We start from the raw sequence: 12,146 nt of genomic DNA, 5'->3' as shown, positions 1-12,146 counted from the left end.
TGTAATTTGGTGTCATGGTTTAACCCCAGCTGACAACTAAGCATCACACAGTTGCTTGCTCACTCCCCACCCCCCACAACATGATGGGGGAGAGAATTGGAAGGGTTACTACATTTTTCTTAACAACTCTTGATCCTGCTGCAATTTGAATACCAGATAGTAATGGTGATAGTACCTTCAATAACAATTTAAATCGGCCCAAGATATGGTAATTAATGAGGTAAAAAACATCCCAAATTGTTATAAGAAAATGTGGTTCTTTTAATGTAACATAGAACATCGTTAATGAAGCTTTTTATTTTTTTTTTTGAGTATATGAAAAAAGTGTCTTAAACATCCTTGTAAATAAAAAACATAGCCATTTAAGAAGAAGGATCTGAAGTCAGCAACAGAGTATGAAGGTGTGTGTTTGTGACTCTGAGAGCTGAAAGAGTTGTTTATGGTTTCGTTATACACTGACCTCTGGCAGAAATAGTCAGTGTGCACAGATTTATGTACGGTAGAGTAAACATGCAAATAGGACACCTGTAGTGTGTGGAGAATTGAGATGTGTAGCATGCAATTGTCATCACTAACTGCAGTATTTCTGAGCTCTGGTTAGTTGAGCCAATTCCTTTTAATAACACAAAAAATATTTTTGTAGACCGTGTTATTCAAACTCAAGATTTCCCTTTTTCTTTTTAAAAGATTTCCATGTCCATGTCTCTGTCAAATTTTCTCTCCAAATGTATTCTTTTGTCTTTCTGGACTTGTCCATTCTATTACAGTTTTATTCCCCACAGAGTTCAGTTATTTACAGTATTTTCTGTGATTCTAAACATTTTAAATTTCAGTTAATAATAGTGGATTTGAAGAACAGCTCAACACATGATAGTGATGTCTGCACTATCTAGTTTAAAAATGTGTCAAAACAGTTTCTTATTAGTTAGTGTTCTTCCTTCTGGTTGAGATTCCCAAGAGAAAATAATAAGCCTAGAGGCTGGAATCACAAAATTAAAGGATGTTGGAGCTAGTGACTTCAGTGGAACTGATCTCTCTCTCTGTTCCCCCCCAGATGTTTCTGTGAATCGTGCTGCTACCCTAGCAATACTGTAAATGTAAAGAGTATGTTCAGGAAGCACTCACACAAGGCAGCAGAGATATAGGTGTCTTATCTTCATCACTTCGGAAATATTTTCATGGCACAGTTAACTTGGGCTTGTTTTGGCATTACAGCTTCTGTTTTCACATGAAAACTGCTGACTTGAGCTCACTGTTATGTTCAACTCTTGTAAGTAGGCTCACCTGGTATTATAGTCTAAGAGCCACTTTCTCCTGGGATGGTTTTCTGGACCTTTTGCATGAGGCTGTAGATTAAAATGGTCGTTCAGTACCTCTCCTCGATTTATTCCTCCTTCTCACCTTCTTTCAACCTCTTTCATCCTCTTAACATTTCACCTGGAAAAACTCAATGCCTTTTACCAAAGTGGAGTAAACCCCCAGAATATTGTGTATCACACATGAATAAGGGCAGCACTAATGTAGAAGTGGTAACTTGTTCGTTTTTTGCAGAGCAGTAGCTTTCTCTGAGAGCAATCCCTGGGTTTCTTCCATATAAACTGATAGTAAGAAAGCCAGAAAAAAAAAATACCTTCATTTCTTTTGCTGTACATGTTACTGAGTGATTTTAAGGTTTCTGAAAATAACGAGGAGATATTTTTTAATTATTGGATGAACCGAGAAGAAAGTTGACCAAGAATTTGAAGTCAGGGATGGATAAAAGGTTATTCAGAAGTCAAAATAACATTTCTGAAACAGAGTGACTTTACCGAAGACTTTTAATTATCTGTATCAAACACATCAGAAATCAGTAGTAACTGGTGTAATAAAAAAGGCTTTCAAAGAGTAGTTTTAATGAATGGTAATTTGAGATATAAAATATTCTAAATATTTTTATTTTGCACCAGGGGTAGAGATACTAAGACATGACAAGAGAATCATGAACAATGTTGAATAAATATTCAGGAGAGAGGAGAGATTTAGTGATCACGGTGAATCAACTATAACATGATAACTGCACAATTACCATAATTATCAACTAAAAAATCAGGTTCATGAACCAATAATCAGTTTCAGAACCAGGAATTAGGTTCTAAAGCAGTTAATGACAATAACTCTGGAATTGCTGGTGGGTGCCTTTAACTCCAGTGAGTTTCTTTGGTACTGAAAAATGTTTGGCACTGCATAAAGGCTACCTGTGTGCTTTAAGCCCTACATTTTAATGCTTGCTATTGAATGCAAGTACTGTGACTAGATTGTACCTGTGGAAATGACTTCTACAGATGACCCAGTTGCAGGTAATGCTGAATGCTACTATGAAGTATTGAGCACTTCCAGCTGCTAATGATACCAGTGGAAACAGCAGTTGTTTTTCATGCTAGGTTTCACATAGCAGTGGGTATTTTTGCTTACTTGCAGGTTGAAAGCAGAACCAGACCTGTCAGTCATCAGTATCTGGGGAATTCCTGTCCCCTGGAGTCAGGAAACACAATTAGGCTTCCCAGCTACAGAGCCTTTTGGAAGTTCAAATGTTGCTTACATGCTTTTAAACTCACAACTTTCAATAACTTTTCTGTTTAATTGATAGCTATGAATCTGTGTTGTGTTTGTCTTTGGAAGAGTTTATTCTCTCAGTTATATGCTTTTATTTTGATGTATTACATGTTTTGGAGCAAGTGAGGGTGAGTAAAGTGTTCTTTTCACTGTTGTTTTATTCCTGTGGTAAGGAGTAGTTGGCGTATTTGGTCAATTCATTAGATAAAAATAAAATGAAGTATTAATGCCTTAATTGAAAAGGTGCGGAGGGGCAGCAAGACTAGAAGAAAGAAATGTCTATTTATCCTCCCTTATTTAAGGCAGGAAAGGACTAGACTGATTTCGAAAGGCTGACTACAGGATGTGGAACTCTGCTATGTTTACCTAGGGAAGACATACTAGATGAGATAGTTGTCCTTTATCACCAGGTGCAGATTTTTGTGATGTGGTGGTAGTCTGGTTCTGGTTCTGGTTTTAGAGAATTTGAGGATGCCTGAACAGATATCCAAAACATTTCAGGTATGTTCCAAATCGAGCATGGTCCTCAAAATATTTATATCATATTTATACCAGTCAGTTCTATTTTGCAGATTAATAGCTCTTTTAAATTGTAATAATTCCCATTTGCTTTTACATGTGTGCTCATGGGTGGCTTTCTGTGATGATAGTAGAATTTATACTGATTTTACGAAGAAGGAAATTCACTTATCTCTTCTGAAAGATGTTTTTCTGATTATGTTCTTCATAGAGAGAAAGTTGAAGTACATTCATAGTGATGCAGCTCCTGGAGTATCTTGGACTCAGAACAAACATAAACAGATGGTGACAGGGTGGGTCGATCAGAAGCCTGGGGTGAGGATGAGTACTACAGGGTACAAAGTCTCATCTATGAATAGCATTAACAGACGGTGAAGATTGTCACATAGAAAAAGAAAGCAGTCTCACAGAATCAAAAATTCAGTTTTTATTGTCACCTATTGAGAATTTTGATGTGTCACAAACATGATTAAATGATTCCAGATTTTGAAAGCTTGTCAGTAATTCCAGTTATTCATTCTACTTGTCACCTTTTTCTCATCCTTTAGGAAGCTTTACATCCATTTGTATATTCCCAGCTTCCACAGCTGATTGTTAAGGATAGTTGTGTTTTAGGAAGGGGATATTCTTGGTTCAGTGCAAGGATACTCAGCAGAGAGAACTTGGATTCTGTCAATAGGAACACAGACTTCTCATCACAAGTGTACTTTATCCATGGGTGCAGTTTTGGAACAGTTGTGACTCCCCCCCATCTCTCAGTTATATACCTAAGAGCAAGACATGTTTTATTGTTTCTAGTGCAGTGTTCACCAACAGGGTGAAAATTACCTCACATTTGTATGACAAAAACCTGATTAACAGGTGATTTCTGAAACAGCAAACTGTTTTCTGTTTCAGAATTAAATGTGTATTTAAGATAACAAACATATTCCAGCTATGTTTTGTCATATGTAGTTATGATGCTGCATTTTCCTCATTACAGTATCCCTATTGAATGTCTTAAGGAAATGTTACGCTGTCTGTTCTGTTTGAACAGATCTTGCCCCTGTACTCGGCACTGGTGAGGCCGCCCCTCGATTCCTGTGTTCAGTTTTGGGCCCCTCACTACGAAAAGGACATTGAGTGACTCGAGTGTGTTGAGAGAAGGGCAACGAAGCTGGTGAAGGCTCTGGAGCACAGGTCATACGGGGAGCGGCTGAGGGAACTGGGGGTGTTTAGTCTGGAGAAGAGGAGGCTGAGGGGAGACCTCATCGCCCTCTACAGCTCCCTGAAAGGAGGGTGCAGAGAGCTGGGGATGAGTCTCTTTAACCAAGTAACAAGTGATAGGAGAAGAGGGAATGGCCTCAAGTTGCACCAGGGAAGGTTTAGACTGGATATTAGGAAGCATTTCTTTCCAGAAGGGGTTGTTAGGTGTTCGAATGGGCTGCCCAGGGAGGTGGTGGAGTCCCCATCCCTGGAGGTGTTTAGGAGTCGGGCTGACATAGCACTGAGGGATACGGTGTAGTTGGGAACTGTCAGTGCTAGGTTAACAGTTGAACTGGATGATCTTCAAGGTCCTTTCCAACCTAGCTGATTCTGTGATTCTGGAAACTACGCTCTAGAAGATGTACTACTGAATTTGTGACTCCATTGTGTATATTTCTTAGGTATTAAAATATTACCTATGTACACTAAGTAAATATTCTTTCTTTGGTTAATCATAACATTGATTCATTGTGATAATTCTAGGATCACAACTTTATCTCCTCTGATGAATTGTTCAAGTATTGACTGTTATGTCCTAGCCAACGCCTTTGCCTCTCTTTTGACTCTACCTTTTCTGGCCTGGGAAAGATGAGAGATGTACATATAATCAGTTTTATATTTAAAGAAAGATCCTACTTCCATTGCTTGAAACCTACTGTTACAAAGATCCTATTGTAACAGCTTAGATCCATTATCAGAAATAAAAGTTGAAAATTTATTGTACTGATATTGGGTCATCTTTGAATAGTAATGCCTAGTCAATCCTGGATGCAAAAGACTTATGTAAAATAAGAATGGCAATTGATTTTGGACATCTGGATTTATTTTCTTCAGGTGGAATTGACCATGTTCTGCAGTAGGAATGATAAGAGATATTTTTTTCTCCAAATTATATTCCACAATGTTTTTAATGTAGGGTAGTAGATTTGTTGAATGCCTGTGGCAGTTGAAGATACCTCCATGAGAAGGGGCAAAGAGAGAACAACACTATGAAGTAGTGTTCCTTCTGCCAGAGTCTGACAAGTCTGATTTGCAGTGAATGTCTGAGCTGGACTAAACCTACTCAGGGGTTAGGTCTGTAAATCTTATTATTTAAACAGGATGTCTCAGCAATTTACGTGATCACATAATGATATAGTAATCTATGAGCCCTGCTCAACAATATGAAAAATATAATGCATGAACATGGGAACTATTATACAGAAAAAATTGGCTGGTGAAGAGCAGAATAAAGCTTGTTCTACCTGTTTCAGTGCAATTATGCTAAAACAAATGTGAATAGAGTCTATTTATATTTACTATTTTTCAAACAGAAGTACTCCAGGAGAAGCTTTAACAAAGTGATATAAAAATCTTGTCAGAGAAAAATGGTCAAGCATTATAGGAAAACAAATTTTCACAGAGGTGTCACTGGGATACATTCTGGCCTTTGAGTGTCACAGTGTCCTTGCTCCCTCTGCTAGTTTATGGGGCCTGCTGTTACTACATCCTTGTACTCCAGAGGATTATGAACAGCAGAGCATGATCAGCAGGCCTACTAGTGGCCTGACATTATTCTCTTACAACCCTCATTTATACCCAGTAGCTTTGAGCTCTTAATGGTTAATTGATAAGCTTTAATTAAGAGGTTAAAGGGTTTAAAAATAAGATTGAATTCTGATCTTCTCTCTGGCATTGATTTTTTGTGTTTGTTTTGCATAAGTAGCAGTTTGGAAAACTCAAGCATTATCTCTCAGAAATAGTATTAGATTAACTACTATTTATACCATTTTTGAGGCACAAATCTCTTATATTTTTTAATCATTATCAAATACTGTGTATCTAAAATGGAAAAATAATGCTGCAACCTAAATTGACATTATATTTTACTTCTGAGAAGTAAAGTTTGAGTTCAGTTCACTTTTTGAGTAAAGGGAAGGTATGGAGGCACGGGTTTAGATACAGTTAATATGGGGAAAAGTGTTACACACCTTGTTCATGCACTTACGAAAAGTCTCTCCTGCAGGTGAGAGCATCTCTCTTCTTTTTTGAGCCCTTTCCTCATAAAAAATCATAATAATTTTTTATATTTGAATTTCCATTTCAAGACCCATTTCTTCTGTTTGTTTCTAGAAGAGGTTGCATTAGCATTTTGAAAATAATTTGTGTTTTGGACCTGTTTAAAATTATGAACAGTATAGAAAATTACAGTCTCCTGAGAACTGGGAAACTGATTCAAGAGGATCTTCCCCTGTAGCGCTGCTAGCAATACACCTCCACTGGTGGTATATTTACAGTAAGAATACTGATACAGTCAAAACCATGATGCACCACAACTAATTACTACCACCAGTTCTAGTGGTGATAATTCAGCATCAAGTGTGTCATTGTAGTTTGCTTAGATTAATTTGGGACAACCGTATGGTGAGCACAACTGAGCCTTGCTTGCACTAGCTTTCCTAGCATTGCTCAAATGTATTTGTTAAAAAAGGAAAACCATCAAGATAGGAACAATCCTGTCACAGGGGTAAAAAGATAGGGGCTACTTAATAATTGAAAATGCTCATGAATGTTGTAAACAATGTGGAATGAACTCGCTCTAATCATGATACTGTAATGTCAGGAGGTGTTACATTTCGGAGCCAAGACAGTCTGACCTATTATTTAGCATATATTTATTTTGCTTGTGTGTGTAATTGTCTAATGAAAAAATGATTTTGCCTTTCATAGTAAGGATAACAAAAGTTTAACACAGTAATTTAGTTATTTTGAGAATTTCTAAAACTACAGGTGTGAAATTAATGGCTTCCTTTTGTATATCAACTGGTGATGCAAATAAAGTAACCCGAGTGACTGTGAGAAATATTATCTCTGCTGGAGATGCCCTTTATAAATGTAATAATGTTGCAATGTGCTTAATTGACAGGAACCGAATTAGCCTCTTTTTAAGGTACATTTGGTAAATATTGCATACCTTTAAAAGAAAATTAAGTATTAAGTAAATAAAAGTATGATATATGAAAACAAGTAAAATACAAGATTAACTGTGAAACTTTTTGTGAATGAATTATTTGGATAGAACTTTGTATAGTTTTACTAATGAAGCTGTTTAAAAAATAAAAGTCTAGTAATTAAAAAGTATATAAGTGTGGCCCAACTTTCTTAAAACTGGCATTTATTTGAATTCCTAACACAAATAGTATCAGAAAAAAATGTAGAAATAGCCAACATGCAACTATATTTCTAATGCTTTTAGACTAATATAACACTTCTGTTACAAAACATTTCAATCAAGTGAGTGAATTAGGAAGAAATATCTAACAGTAGCTATAAAAATCAGCATGGTTTCTAAATATAAAAAGTAGAATGACAGGGTACTGCAAAAGGAAGTTTTTATGAAAGCCTAGTGTATTCCTCAGTGATTTAGATTTCAGGTGGGAATTTTTGTATACAGCTGAAAGGCTGTGTCAGCTGTGCATGGAAAATATCCAAATAGGAGTCTTCATTCTTGCATAAAGCTCGTAACATAGTAAGGGTGCTGCAATAGCTGCAAACCAGTCCTAATTTTAGTTTATAAGTAATTTTCTATTACAAAATAAGTAATGAGATGTTACTTCCCTTCTGTTTAGCAAGGACTTCTGACTCTTCTTTCACGAGTTTTTTACCTGAGGGTCTGTTGTGGCTGATTGACTTAGAGGTCGAAGAAATTTTGTTTTCTACTTGGGGTTTTCCAATACCTAGACTACTGCAAGTGGTGACAGTCAAGAGTGTCATGATTCTGAATTTATATGAGGCTACATTTGATGTGCTTATTTTACCTCAATATACGTTAGAGGCTTTTCCTGTCCTTTGTGTCTTCTCTCATAGAAGTTAAGGACAGATGCTGGTCATCAGCAATATGAGACTGAATGCTGAAAGAAAGACTCATTGATCCTATGCGCAGTTTCTGAAAACTCCTCTACCATTTGTCCAGACTGCTTAGCAGCAGCAATACATGATGATATTGTGGTATCAGTACAGCTGAAGATTCAGATAGTATTACTGATCATAAGGTGTCTCTCTGATTGTATTCTTTCTAATATTCAGTAAAGCTTGAGCTCATAATGCACCTTTACCCTTAGACATGACAGTTCCAAAAGTTCTCTTCTGTCACTATTTTTCCCAACTTGAAACCCAATTGTCTCTGACACAATTGTTCTTTTCCACAAGAATTGTCAGTAATTGTTTAAGTGAAGTTGAAAGTATGTGGATATATAAGACACACGGCCTGACTGCTAAGCAGTCTTGTTTTGTAGCAAATTAGTAAAGAAAAAGTTAATCATAATCCTCTCTAATTTTTAATCTGTAATCTTGTAATTTTTTTTACTTACTATAACTAGATGAAATATAAATGAAATGACAGTACAAATGCCCATCTTTAAAGATCCTATTCTTGTGCTTTGCAACATACACTTCCTGGCAGCCTACTTTTACTGGAAGTTCAACTACTTGCTCTTGATCTTCATTGTCAGCTGAGGATTAGTACTTACAGTTTCAGCACTTTACCATAGCAGCTCCTTTGGGATAGCGTGGATTGCAAACACAGGGACAAGGCCCATGGAGCTGGAGATAAAACATTTTTAATTGAGGGAATGCAGTTTTGGTATGAACTTGGAGAGTTTCCTTGGAGAGACAGGCAGTGGAAGATTCCCCTTTTCAATTGCAATTGGCATGATTAATCTTACTTTGAACGAGACCTGAAATGACCTGGGGAGGGTTGGCTTTGTCACAAGGGTAAAGAGCAGAAGGAAAACTACCACTACTGTGTATAACAGTATGGATTTAATTTACCCACTTGATGCTTAAACATTAAAAAAAGAGTCTTAATGATATTTCCAGTATAGGTGGAGAAGGTAGAGAAGTAGGTGGCAAAATTTATTAGAAGAATAATGAAGAATTTTTATGGAGAAAAAATGAAAAATTTAGCTAAGAATGTTTATTTTAGAAACAAATGAGAAAAAACATGACAGAAATTGACAGACTCATAATGATTTAAAGAAGCTCTTTTACAGGTTTTTTTTCTAATACAGAAGCAGCTAATGAGAATGAGGAAAAATGCCCCAGTATAATCACCAAAATAGTTGGATGAAAGTTGTGGAAACTTCTATTGTAAGTTAGAATTTTAAATGAGATTGAGAAAAGGATAATTAGAACTTTCTCACACTGAAATAAAACACAGGGGTATGAAGGTATTCAAAGGTGTAAAGTGATTTCTGTCTGGAGTTATAAAGTAACCTTCCTTGCTTACAGGTGACTAGTCTCATAACTGTTACGCAGAAATTAGGTAGCTTTGTCCAAATGATTTAGCCATTGTTAAACTATTGGAGGAATGTGGTATTCTCTTTAATTTTAAATGCCCCTCTTATTTATTATAGGAAAAAAAAGTGTTGAAAAAGATCGAAACAAATTAGATGTGTTAATATATTCTGCTTGTTTAAACCTTAATTGGGACTTTATAGCTTTTTGCATGTTACAGATTGTAAAAATATAATAAATAATTATGTTAAAGATTAATTTTAACAAGCAAGAAGAAAGACTTAGTCAAAAGGATGCCACTTCTCAATTTGATCCTGCAGTTAGCTTGAACTGCTGCAGAAAAGGTAGAAGCAACTATCTGTCTGTTGTTCTGAGGAAACCTGGAAATAACAGGTACGGGAGTTACCTACCTCTTTTTTCCTTTATATACATATTGTCTAGTTTTATCTTGATATCAGTAAAACCACACAGAAATATTATAACATTAAATGGTTAAAATGCTGGGGTTTCAGCCCCAAATTAAAGTTGACATATGTGTGATTCCCACAGCCCTTCACAAAGGGGGGGTGGGTTTCCCTTTAGGCTTCCCTCCAGGGTGGTGCTGGCCTTGCAGGGAGAGCCATGGGGTAAAGGAGCCCCAGGTGTCCTGCACTGAGTAACCAAAGGTCAGGTGTCCCACTGAGGGGTAAAAGCCGGGACCACTTACAGACAGGAGCAGTGTCTGTCTGTGAGGTGGATGTACTTTATGGAGTTTCCTGTTGGGGCAAGACCTCCTGCCTCCCTGGGCCTGGGCTCCAGTCAGGTCTGGCTTTTGTAAGTGTGGGCTGTGTAGAGATTCAGTATGTGGCTTCCTTGGTCTTATATTTTTAGCTTGTTGACTTGGTTGTCTTCTGTTCCTTCTATGGGAGACTGAATTTCACCATTTATTCCACCCATTGTTGGTGGTGCAGTGTTGTTGTTGAGGTCAGTGGGATTGATATCGATTATGTATAATCTGACTGACTTGCTTGTACCCCCAGCACTCACCCATGTACTGACCCTTTTGTACCAAATACAATCTGGTTATTGGTTCATCTTTATGCTAGGCCTGATAATTGGCAAAACAGTGGGTCAGCCTTTAATTGGTCATATGTTTATCTTCTCCATGTTCTTTTTTTCTTGTAGTCTTGCACAGGACTAGTGTACATAGCTGTTGCTCACTACTTGCCAGCAAAGAGCAGCCTCGCTGCTGATAAATAAAGTTAACAGACAAAGGCTACAATTTTATTCAATACTGAACATTATAAGAAAAAATAGGCAGGGAAAGTAATCCTGCCAGTTCCAGCTACACTTTTTGTCTAGTTGATGTGTAATCTGTTGATTCATTTATGAAGTCATATCCTACTCAGTTATTTAAACTGAGGGTTTTTTTTCCACATCCTTTCTTGTCTTTTCTACTGAGTTTCTGAATACATTTAATCTAGATTCAGTGTTATGACTTAATCTGTAGTTACAAGCTTATTTATGGTCATAGCAGATTAATTAATTCATTATGACACTGAGAATTGTGTAATGAGAGGAATATTTGCTATTTTGTGAGGGAGGTCATAAGATGAGACTAAAATGTGGTCAAGTGTGAACTGGAAGCCTTTGCAGAAAGCCCTAGTAAAAGGAGAAGCAAGAGAATGGAGCCAGGGCAGCTCAAAGACCTTATCTTTGCCATGTTTTTTATTTCTAAGAGTGGCTTGTATGAAGTTCCCACCATCAGAGAATTTTTGGTTCCATTCTGCAGTATGAAGCAAATGCTTTTAGGGCATAATGGGGTGTCTTTACCTTGCTTCCTTGCATGATGTTGCGAGACTGAAACAGAGATCTTAGTTTTGGATGTTGATTAGCTTAGTTGTAGTTGGCTTTTCCGACTTGAGTTACAAGTGCACAGTAGCACTGGTATAAACCAAGGACGAGATCATTTAGCAACCACACTCCTTCCTTTCCATTCTTTTGACTCTCTTTCTTCTCTTAAGCATTTTAGGCACAGCCAGTGTAATTCACTTTAGATTTAGAGAGTATATACACAGAATAAAAGTATATATTTTTTACAATAGCTCTCTTAGTGAAATTATCAGAAAACATAAAATATCATATGTGTGAACTGCAGTAATTTATTTTAACTCTGTGTCTTTTTAACCTAGGATTCAGGTTTTGGCCACCTTGTGTTTTTTCATGTGGATTTAGTAAAAGTATTGTATTGATAAACAAATATTTCTGTGATTGAGAGACTGGTATTAGTTTTCTTGGTGTGAGTGGGGTTATTTCTTTTGTAAGTAAGTCTTTCACCCTGTTCAGGGCCCCCTTTTTCTGTGACTGCTCTATTTCGTAGGGTCTCTAAAGATGTTCTGCACTCAAAATTTCATCACTGTTGCTCTGTTCCTATTTCAGGTTAATGAATATCACAGAATAATTAAAGTACACATTGCCTAATAAGTTAGAGAATGGGAAACAGGAAAATCATGGGATTTTTTCCAGTTAGCTCCATC

General features: G+C 36.7%; 1 protein-coding gene across 48 annotated transcripts in view; it reads left to right on the top strand.

Annotated features, from left to right (window-relative positions):
- The window catches only part of RIMS2 (regulating synaptic membrane exocytosis 2), a 489,731-nt gene that overhangs the window by 81,095 nt on the left and 396,490 nt on the right, over positions 1–12,146 (top strand). The window lies entirely within an intron of this gene.

The sequence above is a fragment of the Athene noctua genome, chromosome 2, assembly GCF_965140245.1.
Source record: "Athene noctua chromosome 2, bAthNoc1.hap1.1, whole genome shotgun sequence".
In the NCBI taxonomy this organism is placed as follows: Eukaryota; Metazoa; Chordata; class Aves; order Strigiformes; family Strigidae; genus Athene; species Athene noctua.
This window is presented reverse-complemented; position numbering and strand designations above follow the sequence as displayed.